Genomic DNA, 14,973 nt, shown 5'->3' with positions numbered 1-14,973 from the left:
GAAATTCATCACTCTCACTTTTGCAATGGGATCTTCTCTTTATAGCCTTTGTTGAGTCAGTTCTTAGATAGCCCAGGATGGCCTCAAACTCAATCCTTCTGCCTCAGCTTCCACAGTACTGATGTTATATTGTATGTCTCCACACCCACCATCGTGTTAATTTGAAAGTACTATTTTGAACATAACATTGTGTAGCTACATGTGAAAGCGAGTAGAGAATGATAATCTTTGATTTTAGGCATGATGTAGAAACAGGGAGAATGAGCAAATGCATGGTGTCTCCTCACTTGGACCTTCGGTGACCTTCCTATGGTGGGGTACAGTCTACAGTACTTGCCAGATATTCACAGCTCTGGAATACCCTTCTTAGTACTTTGCAGCCACTGAGCAGTTTTCCCGCTTCATCCCATCAGAGAGAAGGACGTTCCTAGCTGATGGCAATGCCTGTACCCTGACAGCTGCGCTCTCCTGCAGGAACTCCCCAGCCTGATTCCTGTGCATATCATAGCTGCGCTCTTGTGTCCAACCTAACTGCTCTATTTATTTCTCGTTTTAGTTTTTGATATGGAGTCTACAAAGATCAGGTAGGTCTTGGAACTTCAGATCTGTACACCTCAGCTCCAGTGCTAAGATTCATAAGATGCAGATGCTTCACCCTTGACCCAATTTGATTCTTGATTTTCCTGCACAATTTTTTCTCCACAGCACCTGCCACTGTTGAATTCACTGTATGTTTACTTTTGTTTATTGCTTTCCTCTCCTCCTTAGAGTGTGAGCTCCTGGAAGCCAGAACTTTTTGTGTCTTTTCCTCACTGATATTCTCACTCTGGAACAGTGCGGGCCACATCCTTGTTACTCAGTAGATTCTCATTGAGTGACTTGTTCTAGCTCTTAGTAAAAACACTTTCTCTGAACGTGCCACACTCTGGTGTGTGTGTTCATGGAGAGCTCTGTCGTGGTGCCACACTCCCCCGTCACTTCCCCTCTGTGTCACCTCCTGTGGAATGGGTGCTCTCGTTCCTGTTGGAGTTTGATGGTCTTCTCGGGTTTCCGGAGTCTCCCTTGACATGTCTGTTCCACCACTACACTTGCAGTGCTTTGAAAGGAGTGCCCAGAGCAGCTTGTGTGTGGTTAGCCTCTAGGATGGTGTCTGGACATAGGTGCTAATTGATCTTTACAACAGTGAATGAAGCTATAGTGAGTCAAACCTTTCTAAACACATTCTGTGTCCAAAGTAAAAAATAGCCACTTCTAAGAGTTACATCATTTTCTCTTTTTTTTTCTAGTTAGCAATTTCTTGTTTAGTCTGCAAATATAAATTAGTCTGACTTAATAGCCTTATGTAGACTGTAGTGAGTCTAATAAAAGAACAGGTTTGTCTTGAGTCTTGATGAAAAGAAACAGCCTTACTACAAAGAATTTTGTTCAGATCCATTTATAACCCTGTAATTTCTGCAATTTTTTTGACTACTTATTTTGCAGAGTTCATGCTACTGTGATGTCTTTGGAAGCTGGCCTTGGTTCCTCCATTTTGCTTGTACATTTCCTGGGCATTCTAATTACCACATCTCTCCCTTAAATAACCCACATTCTTGATTATTAAGAGTAATGGTGGGTAGCAATAATAACTGAGTGTCGTTTACCAAGCCTCAAATTGCACCTTAAAAATCATTAAAATTTTTCCTTCTTTGGAAGTCGGCCTGGAAGAGCGAGGAAAAACACCGTAGGAAATTTAGACTCTAGATTTGCTTCCTCTCGGCACGACACTTTCGTGTTCAGTGTGAGCTGTGTGCACCAGACTACAGTAATAGGAAGCTTTTTCTGAGAAGTGCTTATGCAGAAAAGGGCCAACAGAGCTTAATTGTTTCTAAAAATTGAAAACGTAGCTCCTTGACACATACTTTAGAAAATCATGCCAGTGGTTTTTTCTTAATGTCAGACTTATTTTTGTACAGCAGTAAGTGAATTTGTTGGAGAAAGCAGGAGTGGGCAAGATGGCTCAGTGGTGAAGCACCCCTCTGGTGGGCTTGACTTCCCTAGTTCAATCCCCAGAACCTCTGTGAAGGAAAGAACTCACTCGACAGACTTGTCCTCTGACCTCTACATGTGTATCGTGGCACCCCTCCCCCATACATCCAGCACACAAAAACAGTAGTATTAGTACAGCAGTAAGCACGGTCGTTCAAGCAGCTCTGTGGTAACATAGAGTCCTTCGTGTATATGCCCAGGAATGGTCTAGCTGGACAGTTTCATTCTCAATATTTCTATTGAGAAATCTCCAGGCTGCTTTTATAAATGGCTCTACCAGGGTACACCCCCTCTGGGAATGATTAAGGTTCCTGTGTCCCTGGCTAGCATTTGTTGTCTGGGGTGGGGGATCAGAGGGCTGACCCACTTGAGGCAGGAAGGAAATCTGGTTCAACACAACTTAGTCAGCCTGTGTTAGTTCAAACTTTTGGAGTGTGACCCTGAGTTTATTTTTGACATATCTAAGCACAGCACAACTTTGGACAAACGTTTCCTTGTGACAGTTATCACACAAAGCTAAAGCCTGACTATACTGAAACTCCTTTGCAAAGTACCTTTGCCCTCTTCCATAAGAATGCATTCTGAAGTTGGGCGGTGGTGGCACACACTTTTAATCCCAGCACTCGGGAGGCAGAGCCAGGTGGATCACTTTGGGTTCGAGGCCAGCCTGGGCTACAGAGTGAGTTCCAGGAAAGATGCAAAGCTACACAGAGAAACCCTGTCTTGAAAAACAAAAAAAAAAAAAAAAAAAAAAAAAAAAAAAAAAAAAAAAACCAATACATTCTGAGAAACAACGCTAATGATAAGGATCTAGGGAGGAAGGGTCTGAAACAAGCATCATAGTAGACTGTTTTACAAAGTACATGGGACCTCTTTCATAAGAATAGGTTCTATTGACTGAGAAACAATACTCAGGAGTCTGGGGGATTGGGTGAGGCCGGGCTCTACAGATGGCAGAAGATCACCAGGTTATTAACTACATCCAACCCCAGCCTTCTGGGTGGAAAACAGGTGTAAATCCTTTCCATTGCAGAGAAAAGCCTGCCAGTTTATGTAGCTAGAGTTTTCCTGCCTTGCTGCGCAGCTTAATGTGCCACTTGCAGAGGCCTCATTCCCGCCATACTGCAGGTCGAGTGTGTACGCCAGGAACCCACAAGTAGCTCAAACTGCAGCTTGCTGTTCATTTGAGAGAGACAATTAGGAAGCTGTTTTTAGCTCAGTTTTAGAATCTTTTCTCAGGTTTTAGGTGGAAACTCTTGCCAACTCGTTGGGTACCTAGAGTTTTTTAGCTAGAGTTTGTAGCTAAATTTGTAGCTAGAGTTTTCCTGCCTTGCCCACAGTCAGGACAAATCTCTGTCACCCGCCAGTCCCACAGCTGCTCAGACCCAACCAAATAAACACAGAGACTTACATTGCTTACAAACTGTATGCCGTGGCAGGCTTCTTGCTAACTGTTCTTATATCTTAAATTAATTCATTTCCATAAATCTATACCTTGCCACGTGGCTTGTGGCTTACCAGCATCTTCACATGCTGCTTGTCCTGGTGGCAGCTGGCAGTGACTCTGTCTCAGCCTTTCACTTCCCAGAATTCTTCTCCTCCTTGTCCCACCTATACTTCTCTCCATGCTCTGAACTGACTTACCAATCAGTGTTTTTATTTACTAACCAATAAACCACATTTCAGCTAGCAGACAAACACATTTTTTTTTTTTTTTTCATTGTCTGTTGCTCAGCTAAGGACATTTAGGTTGTTTTATATTTCATGGCTTGTTATTGAATAGAGCAGCAGCAGTGAACAACATTCTGCTGCAAGCATGTTGCCTGTGAGAAGGAGGTCTAGTTAGGCATATTGTGAAGGATTGGGATAGCTGGGTCATATGGCTTCTTTCTCCTTCTTTCTCCCCCGCCTCCCTCCTCCTCCTCCTCTTCTTCTAATTTAGAGAATTCTCCACACTTATCTCTCAGATTGACTACACTAGTTTGTAGTCCCATCAGCAGTGAATGTAAATGTTACCTTTGCACACACTTTCTCCAGCATCTTGTTATACATTGTTTTGGTTGATCTTCGCCATTTTGACTGGGGATAAGATGCAATCTCAAAGTTGTTTTGATTTGTATTTTCCCAATTACTAGGGATGATGAACATTGTAGCTAATTCTTTTTCTTCTTTTGAGAACTCCCTGTTCATGTCCCATGCCTAATTTTTGAATGCATCATTTGGTATTTTGAATTCATTATATGTTCTGGATGTTATTTCTTTGTCAGATAGATAGCTGGCAAAGATTCTCTCCCATCCTGTGGGCTTCCCCTTTAGTCAGTTGATTGCTGCTTCAGCCGTGTAGAGGGGTCTAAGTTTTATGAAGTACCACTTGTTAACTTGTAGGCTGATGGAGTCCTAGTCACAAACGTCCTTTCCTACCCCCGTATGCTGCAGGGTGCTGCCCAGGTTTTCTCCTGGTAGTCTCCATGTTCCAGATTTCACATTTAGGGTTTTGATCCATTTGGAGTTAGTTTTGTAAAGGGTAATGGCTAATATTCTCCCTCAGTTTTCATAAATAACTTTGCTGAGTAAACCCTATTTTGGTTGACATTTATTAACTTTCACCACTTGAAATCTGTCATCCTCTCTTTCCCTGGGCTTTAGGGTTCTGATAGAAGATCTGAGATTATTTTGTTGTTCCGCCTTTGTATCTGAATTGGTGTTTTCTTCCTTAAAGTTTTGGTATTGTTTTCTTTGATTTGTATTTTTGACCTATATTGTAAATTATTCTCTGGATCATGGCTATTTGGGATGCTCAATACCTGTTGTGTTTTGATGTCCATTTCTTTTAAGTTTGTTACATTTTCTGTTTTAATGGCATTAAATGAATTTTCAGTGCTTTTAGACTTTATACTGCCCCACCCTGATTCTTAGGTTTGGTTTCTTGAATAGATCTCGGTGTTGAATACTTTGGTGGTGACTGTTAGATTCTATAATCTTGGTTTTTGACCTCTACCTTTGAATTTCATCCTTCAGCTTGCTCTTGCCTGGTGATTATGCTGTCTGTTTATTTGATTGATCAGTTCTTTCATTTCTATAATCCGCTTGGTTCTTTTTCAGCATCTCAATTTTTCTTATGAATTTTTTTTGCCCAAGTTAATCACCATTTTGCCCACTTTGGTGATTTTCATCTCTAGGTTCTGAATTGATTTTCTTACTTTGTGTATCTTGTCATTAAGTCCTTGTCAGGTCATTGATACTTTAAAGTAGGACCCATTGTCTTAATGCTTGATTTCCATTATTGAGAAGTCATAAGCTTGTAGGCTGATGTGTTGGGTTGCCATTTTGTGTTCTTTGAATATATATACATTACATTTGTTGGTATGTGTGAGTCCTCCTGCGAGTTGTCTGAACTAGGAATTATGTTTTATGCTATTATTTAGGTGGAAGGTTACTTAAATTTTATCTGTGTGTGTGTGTGTGTGTGTGTGTGTGTGTGTGTGTGTTTAGGCCAGAGATGAACATTTGGTATTATTCCTTAGGTACTATATATCCATTTTGCTTTAGTTTTGTCTTTCTTTCTTTCTTTCTTTCTTTCTTTCTCTTTCTTTCTTTTCTTTCTTTCTTTCTTTCTTTCTTTCTTTCTTTCTTTCTTTCTTCTCTCTTCTTCTCTCTTCTTTCTTTTCCTTCCTCCTCCTCCTCCCTCCCTCCCTCCCTCCCTTCCCTCCCTCCCATCCTTCCTTCCTTCCTTCCTTCCTTCCTTCCTTCCTTCCTTCCTTCCTTCCTTCCTTCTGACAGTCTCTCTTTGTTTTATTGCTCACTAAGTATGCTAGGCTAGCCCACTCTTGACTTCCAGGAATCTGTCTTTCTCCGTCACCCCAGCCTGGGATTACAAGTACATGCTACCACACTTTGACTGTTTTGTGGGTTCTGGAGATCAGACATATGTCCTTATGCTTGCATGCCAAACTTGTTTATTATTTATTTATTTATTTATTTATTTATTTATTTATTTATTTATTTATTTTTGCTGAGCTGTCTCGAGCTCTCATATTAGTTTTTACATGTAATACGAGGCTTACTTTTTTCTATAGAACATCTGTTCATCATAATACCATTTTGGGAAATGAACTGTGGGAGATTCACACTTTGTGGGGCCTTGAGGAGTCTTGTAAAGGAGTTGGCTTTTACTCTGCGTGCCGCGGAGTCACTGGAGCCACAGGAGGACTATGGAGTCATTTAAGGATTCTGCCTTCCATGCTGGGACAGGACTGTAGGCACTAAGACAGCGTGAATCCCAAAGACGCAAGGAGAAAGACCACCCACCCAAATTATCATGACCAAATTAATTAAAGCAAGCAATTAATTAAAGCAAGCTTTTTTGATTCTTGTACATGGGCTGCCTCCCCCCAAGGCAGGGTTCAAGAAGTCAGCATTGGATGTGAAAAATATTTCATTTTCTATCTCAGGTGTAGAGGTTTTCAAATGGATATTCGCTGGACACAATAGGCAGGGTTCTGGGAGCAGAACGTAAGCACAACATGTCAGTGTGTCCTGAAACAAAGTCATGGCTGCGGGGTGGCCATAACAAGGTAGTCATTAGCAACAGGCAGTCATAACAAGGCAGTCATGGGTGGTCATATAAACTTTCCAAACAAAGGTAGGGTTGCAAGATGGTTACAAACAACCTTTTGAAACAAAGACATGGTTGCCATTCCTGGAACAGGCAGTGCAGAACCATCTGTAGTTAAGGTGACAGGTGGGGCACAGCCCAATCCTTGAGGAACAGATTTGATCATAAACAGGAATGAGCCTAGTTTGTCTTTACTATAAGATGACTGTTAAGCCTAAGATGAGGCAGGCTGGTTCTTCACTAGCAGCAGGAGACTGGGTAGTCACTGGTACTTAGGGAAGGAATGTGAGTACTTGTTCCAGGCATGCAGTAGTGGACTTGATGAGAACTTAGATGCTAGACATATCTTAAAAGTAGTGTTGATGGTCGTGTATTTGCTGGTGGTGTGCTATGGTTTGTACTCAAAAGGGTTTTGTGCTTGCGTCTAGACTTTGGGACAGGTCTCCCTGGAGGTTCACAAGCTATGTCAAATGCTGAGACTGAATTGGGTCCCTGGGGCTAGTGTCCAGGCTTCCCTGTCTTTCTTCCTGGTCTTTGCTACTCTGCTTATAAGGAGGGTCTGTGTGTAATCTGAGGTCTGTCTTTTGTGCTGTCCGCTCTGTGAAGCTGTGGTCAGCTCTTTCACACCAGGCCACAGGACCAACTGTCTACTGAGCCATAGTACCTGCCAGACAGGGCTGCAGTTGCCATTTCAAACCAAACATGGCTTCCCTTCCACCTTTGCTGATTTTTTACAGGGCAAGAATCAGATGTTGTTTTTCTTGCCTCTTCTGTTGTACAGTGAATGTTTAATATATGGGTTCTAAATGAATGGTAATAGATTCAATACTGTTCAGATGCCCAGGCCAGTCCTCTGGGCTGCGAAATGCTCATGGGGGCTGGCTGTGCTTGAAGACTTCCTTACAGCATGTGCCGCTTTCCTGAGGTGGTGGAAAGATCAGGCTTTAAAGATTGCTTTGCTATGTCTCAATTTATAAAGGAATAAAACCCAGCAGCTGGCAAACAGCTTGAAGTGCTTCTCTTTTGCATAAAATGGTTCTGGAGAAGAGCCAGAACCGTGTATATCCTTTTGTTTCTAAAAATGAGCTGTTTGTGTGTTGTAGCAAGTGAAGGAAGCTGTTGGTTTTCTGTCACAAACAGAGCTCCAGTCCTCTCAGGGTGTCTCCATACAGTACCTTTGTCAGCCTGAGAGAAGAGAGAAAGGCTTTGAATGCCACAGAGGTTTACTTGCCAAGTAGCTGATTCAAATCCAATTTCTGACAATGGAAAAGAGAACCTATTTTTGCCTGAAAAGAAGTAAAAATTTTCCTCAAAATCTGTTTTGTAACTATAAAACACAACCAAAATAAATTATTACCCTATGGGTAGATCTGGTTGTCATCCCGTTAGCAATTAGGCTTTTGAAGATAATCTGTGTTTTATACACAATGTGTATCTACTGTTATGTGTTTTTATGCCCAGTAATCTCTTTTCACTACTTTTCTTATGGGTACTGTTTGCAGTGCTCAGGATAGAATTCAGGGACCCACATACATTAGGAACCTGCTCTCCATTGATCTACACCACAACTTGAAGACACAAATTAGCAGCTCTTCAGCATTCTCATGGATTTGCCGTGTTTGAAAATCTTTTTCCCCCTTATCATCTAGGTTGATTTTAAATTTTCTTACTAACTATAGAAGCAGATTACTGTGTAAATTGTAGTGGAATTTCTCAGGCTTAGATACGTAGTTCTAAAATGTTCTCTTAAAGGATTGAAACAACATTTTAAGAGTTCTTTTTATGTATTAAGTTCTACATAATTTTTTGTTTGTTTTTTGAGACAGGGTTTCTCTGTGTAACAGCCCAGGCTGTCCTGGAACTCTCTTTGTAGACCAGGCTAGCCTCGAACTCACAAAGATCTGCCTGCCTCTGCCTTCTGAGTGCTAGGATTAAAGGTGTGACACACCATGCCCAGATATAAAGTTGTTTTAATAGTTCAAAAATAATTAATTGAACAACATACAAGATTCAACCTAAAAATTAACATTTTTATGTTAGCTACAATTGTTTTCCAAGTTTGACAATTTATTTATATGTGTCTTGTGTTTCTTTTTTTGAGACTGGGTCTCACTGTACAGCTTGGTTGGTTTGGATCTTGCTGTGTAGATAAACTTGGCCTTGCACAGCAAGCTCATGGCTCTCCATCTAGTGTGGTGGCAGGGTTGAGATTATAGGCATGCTCAGCATGCCAGGCTGTTGAGCATGCAACAACTGTGTTTATGTGACTTCATCTAGAGGGGCTTTAGTTTCTAGTCTACTGCTTTCTTCCAGCCAATGTTCTTCCCATCTCAAAGGAAGATAAATATTTTTATAGTCTCATATTTTAAAATGTAACGTTTAAAATCCATCTGGAGTTTGATTTTAACGTGCTGTAAAGGCGGCAGGGGTTGTCTGTGAAATGATGAACTCATTCAAGTTCTTGAGCTCCATTCTTGTTCAGTTTCATGTTCTTTGGCTAAAATCACAGAGTGATTATATATCCTGGGGATGTTGCATCTCTGACTCTGACCCTTCATAAAGTCCACTAACATACCTTTGGTTAGCTGATTTGCATCAAGAAATAATTTCATCAGTGTTAATTCTGCTTTTCAGTTGGAAGTAATTGGATACATCTTTCTGCATGAAATTCTACCATTCAGAGGTCTAGTCCTTATAATCAATCAATTTGGACCATATTGTTCTATAAAATACCCATTAAGTAGAAATAGAAAAACACATTGTTTGATAATATTTTTCTTTATAGTTAGTTGGAGTTAATGTCAGAAACTATATGTGTGAATATAAATATTCACACACACACACACACACACACACACACACACACACACACACACACATTTTCATTGTATATAAATGCCAAATGATTATATTCCTAATTTAGCAGTTGTGTAGGCCTGGGTCAAAGTCTTTGCCTATCATAGGTATTTTATACAGAGATTCTATTGATGAACACTAGAGCTTTAAAGCTTGTCTTAGCAGCTTTTTGAAATAAAATTGTAATGATAGATGAATTTATCTACAGCTTGAATTTCTCTTATTTGATCTAAATTGTATCCAGTGTTTCTGGTGTTAGTAAATAAAAGGGAAATGACTCCAGCAGCTGCTGGACTTTCTCTGGATACCAACATAGTCTTCTGGTACTTAGGTCAGGTATGTCTGTGGGGCAAGTTCTAGCTCCTCTCTCTTCTGTTTGGACACCAACCACAGATAAAGATTGGATTTTGAGAAGCTAAAGGAATACATTATCCTTCATCTTCTAACTCAGAAACTTAATAGTTTTCTAAATCATTTTCTTATATCTATATTGGCAACTGCTTGCTATTTAAACATTGGAACAAAGTGACTGATTTTCCTATAAATCAACATATATTTTTGGAAATTTGATGAATTTCAGAACATATTTAATTACCAGTATTGGAATGTGAGAGAAACAGTAAACTCTCTAATCTAATGAGCGATACATTTGAATAAGGAGGACTGCTTTTATCAGGCCGTGCTAGCTCTTCTGCTTTCTAGGCCACTAGGAGGTTAAGAGTGAGCAGGGGGTGTCTGTTTGAATTCAGAAAAGGATGGTTTCTGCCTTGTCCTGGGAAGCCAGCCAAAGACTTGACCCTTCGACATCAGGGATTTCTTGAGGACTCAGGTTTCTGGACCTTAAAGGGCGGGAGTAAAGGAGAACTGGAGTCAAAACTTGGAGCAGAATGAGGTTTTTCCCTCTGGAATTTTTTTTCTCTTTGGGGGCTGTGAGCTTTGTCAACCACTAGGTGGCTTCGGTTCCCTGCGGTGACAGGCGCAGCCCCATAGGCACCATGGGTTGTTTTCACATTTCCCATCAGGAGATTAATTTCATTTTGGGTTGACTTTGTTTTGTGAGGTGGATGACAGAAGCAATTCTTGCAACTGGACTTTGAGGATCATCGGTCTCATCATCTTGTTTTAGGGGTGAGGAGCTTTGGGAGGACCTCTCCAGGTTGACTCAGCTCTAGAACAGCAGCGTGAGAACTCATTTAGCTCTACTGTCCAGCAGCACCAGCCTAGCTCTTACTTCTATGAAGCCATGTCACAGGGTCTGTGACACTTACTGTACATGGGTTCCAGAGAAGGGACAGTGTCTATAGTGTATAGGAATGTTGTAAATTATGTTGGTTGTTTTTGTCTTTGAGACAGTCTCACCATGTAGCCCAGGCTTGTCTGGAACTCAAATTTCTCTTGCCTGTTTGAGTGCTGGGATTATAGGTACTCACCATCACATCTACCTGGGATGTTGCATTTCTGGTAGGTAGTGAAGTGGTTGCTGGGGTCACTTTGAGGAAAGACTGAGGATAATTTGTTCTCAACCCAGTTGAACTTTTATGTTAACAGCATGACTTTGCAATGATACAGAGTTGGAGAGATTTAAAGTTATTTCTTCTGAGTTTATTAGATCTCTGTCTCTCTCTCTCCCCCTGCTCTGATTAATTGTTCTCCCAAGAACTATTAATTAAGAACAGGGACAACCAATTGATACATCCACAATGCAATTCCTACATGTGCGGTTCAAGGATAATGGTGGAATAGAGCATGGAAATATTGTAAGAGCCAGAGGATCAGGATACCTGTTACTAGATAGTGTCTTGTAGACATAACATGGAGGCTGTACCCATGAGATCCCAACATATGGTTGCCTAAACAAGACCTATATAATGGAAACACCAGTTAATACACTAGTGTGGATGGGAGAAGCATCTCAAGGCCACACTCCTAGATGAAGAGCTATGGGGAACCAGTGGTTGCTAAGAGAGGGAGAATCAGTCTCTTGAAGGGACAAGCTCTCCGATAAGTTATCCAACCCTAAGAGGTCAGGCCTAAACACATGTACAGATGAGTAACACTAAAAGGACTTAAGAGGTTTTGTGTGTGTGTGTGTGTGTGTGTGTGTGTGTGTGTGTGTGTGTGTGTATGTGTGTGTATGTAAAACAATAATTAAAGAGGTCATGAATTTGAGAAGAAGTGGGGAGGTCATGGGAAGATTTGCAGTGGGTGATGGAGGGATAGAAGTAATGTAGGACTAATGTAGGAAATTCTAAAGAAAATTTTAAAAAAATTATATCAAGAAAAAACAGTGGCAAGTAGGGCCAAAACAACATGGTGGACTGGAGAGATGGCTCAGTGATTAAGATTCCAGCACCCACGTGGTAGCTCAAAACCATCTAACTCCAGGGCCAGGGGAGCCAGCTCCTCTTCTGGTCTCCAAAGGCACCAAGCATACACATGGTGCACAGACATACATGCAGGCAAAACACATAAAATAATAATATTCAAAATACCCCAATATTGGCACAAAACAGACATGTAGATCAACAGAATAGAACAGAGATCCTGATATAAACCCACACAGCTACAGCCACTTGGATTTTGACAGAGTTAGTAAAAATACCCACTGGAGAAAAGCATGCCTCTTCAAACATGTCCTTGGGAAAATTGGATATCCATGTGTAGAATGAAAATAGGTCCTTATGTCTCACCCTGTGTATAACTCAATTCCTGATGAATCAAAGATGTTAACAGAAGGCCAGAAACTCTCTAACTACTTGGAAAAAAGTAGAAAACCCGTCAAGATAGAGGAACGAGGAAGGACTTTTTGGATAGGACTCTAGTCACTCAGGAGTAAGGCCGACAATTGACAAATAGGATCTTAAGAAATTAAAAAGTTTCTGCATGTCAAAGAATCCATATACTACCTATATGTCTGATAGATGATAAATGTCTAAAACATACAAAGAACTGAAACAAAACAAAAAGAAACTAAATAACCACACCAATAAAGAAGCTAGTGAAATGAACAGATGGTTCTCAAGGATGAAACACAAATGTTCAATAAACATTTCAACTTTGTTAGCTATCACAAAATACAAATCAAACTTAGATTCCATCTTACTCTAGTCATAATGCTAGTGATTAAGAAAAGATAACAAATGCTGGTAAGTGTGCAGACACCAAGGAACCCTATGTGCTGCTGGTAAGAAGGCAAACTAGTCTACTGCTATGGATATTGGTTTGGTGGCCTCTCAATAAACTAAAGATAGATTTACCACACGACTAGTACTTATCCAAAGGATTCCAAGTCAGTTATCTGCAGAGACACTTGTACCCACATTTATTGCAGCACTATTCACAACAGCTAACTCTGGAACCAACAATGTAAGTATCCAACAGCAGAAGAATGTAAAGGCAGACATGGTAACACATGTACAACAGAGCTTTTTCCAGCCAAGAAGAACGAAGTCATGTCAATTGCAGGAAACTGATGCCATAACAAGATACATCATACTAAGTGAATTACTTGTCTCGAAAGAAAATGTATATTTTCTTCTCATTTATCGTTTCTAGATTTTTATAAGATACTTAAAATCTGGCATGTATATATGACATGAAAATGGGAGTAAAATTATCTAGGGGGACAAATGGGGCTAATGGGAGAGGGGGCAGGGAGCAAGCAGGTGGTCGAGGATATCAGGGGAGATGAGCCCCACATACAGGACATTTAAAACAACAAAAAAGGCAACATGTTTTTGTTAGGTCAAAGGCCAGAGTAGAACATATAACAAAAACGGAAGGAACTCATATATTAATGCCAAATGGTTTAGGACAGTGTTGAATTTTTTTCTATGAATACCAAGAAACAAGCAAATACAGTATTTCCTTCAACTGCTTTTTATACTATGTTAAGAGAAATGTGTAATTTAATTTCTAAACATTGCATATTAAAATCAGCCATAATTTATCTATTACAGGTAAGTTTTAGAGAGAAGCAGAGATGAAGGGCCCTGAGAAGGAAGAGCGAGAACAGTGTTCTTGATCCGTTCTTTGCTACTATTACAGAAATCCGGAGACTGAGTGGTTTAGAAAGGAAGGAAAATTATTTGACTTATGCTTGTGGAGGCTCAGGAGTCCAAGATTGAGGGTATATACCTAGTGGAGATCTTGTTTCAGCATCTCAGGGTGAAGTTTCAGGATGTAGAGGGAGGGAAAGGGAAGGAGGGGGAAGGGAGGAGGGGGAGAAGAGGAGGGGGGAAGGAGGGAAGGAGTGGGGGGGCAGTGGTAGGGGAGAGACCGACAGTGGAGCTCCTTGTCTGGAAGATCTTTCCTAATCAGTCTTGATCTGTGAGGGTCTCTGAGGTCCCGTTTGAGGGATGCATCCAAACAGTAGACAACGAGGAAAAGGAATGATATGACTCAGAATAGCGGTGGAGAAAGAGCCGGTGCTCAGGAAAGTGGCCCCTTCTGTCCAGGAATGGGGAGAGAAGAAAGCAACCAGTCAGAAAGCTCCTTGGGTAGGAGTGTGTTAAGGACGCCTTGAGGGGTCCTGTGTGGGAAGAATGAGTCCCAAGAATCCAGAGCAGGAGGAAAGGAGGAGAGATCATATCTACCTTCAGACTTCTTATCAGGTCTCCAACGTCTTTGCTGTGGCCGTCCCGGCCTTGAGGTCACTTCGTGGCTGTCCTGGCCTTGAGGTCACTTCATGGCTGTCCCTCTCTTGGGGTCACTTTGTGGCTGTCCCTCTCTTGGGGTCACTTCATGGCTGTCCTGGCCTTGAGGTCACTTCATGGCTGTCCCAGCCTTGGGTCACTTCATGGCTGTCCCAGCCTTGGGGTCACTTCATGGCTGTCCTGGCCTTGGGGTCACTTCATGGCTGTCCTGGCCTTGAGGTCACTTCATGGCTGTCCCTCTCTTGGGGTCACTTCATGGCTGTCCTGGCCTTGAGGTCACTTCATGGCTGTCCCAGCCTTGGGGTCACTTCATGGCTGTCCCTCTCTTGGGGTCACTTCATGGCTGTCCTGCCTTGAGTCACTTCATGTTGTCCAACCTTGGGTCACTTCGTGGCTGTCCCTCTCTTGGGGTCACTTCGTGGCTGTCATGGTCTTGGGGTCACTGTGGCTGTCCTGGCCTTGGGGTCACTGTGGCTGTCCTGGCCTTGAGCACATGCCTTATTCCTTGTCTCCAGCTAGAAATCTAGTCCCATCTCTTGTTCCATTGTTGCAAGTGGAATTCGCATGTTGGATATGACATTGACAAGTGGCACCTGTAGTGTGGGTTAAGATCAGCATTCATGATCAGGATTTACCATGTAATTAGATTCCTTTGGTAGACAGATAGTACATTTCAATGTTTATCCACTTCTGTAATACATCTTAACACTGTGTGTACATCTATAAATATAGATGATGTTTGAAACATTAAAATTGAGTTTTGGAAATAAACCTATTTTATACTTGTTTTTTAAATAGTGTATAAAGCTGATTTGAGTA

At 41.3% G+C, this 14,973-nt stretch overlaps 1 protein-coding gene across 5 annotated transcripts in view; it reads left to right on the top strand.

Annotated features, from left to right (window-relative positions):
• Bbs9 (Bardet-Biedl syndrome 9) overlaps positions 1-14,973 on the top strand; it is a 436,605-nt gene that overhangs the window by 172,976 nt on the left and 248,656 nt on the right. The window lies entirely within an intron of this gene.

The sequence above is a fragment of the Peromyscus leucopus genome, chromosome 7, assembly GCF_004664715.2.
Source record: "Peromyscus leucopus breed LL Stock chromosome 7, UCI_PerLeu_2.1, whole genome shotgun sequence".
Lineage (NCBI taxonomy): Eukaryota > Metazoa > Chordata > Mammalia > Rodentia > Cricetidae > Peromyscus > Peromyscus leucopus.
Note: the sequence above shows the minus strand (reverse complement) of the source record. Positions and strands in the feature narration are given on the sequence as shown.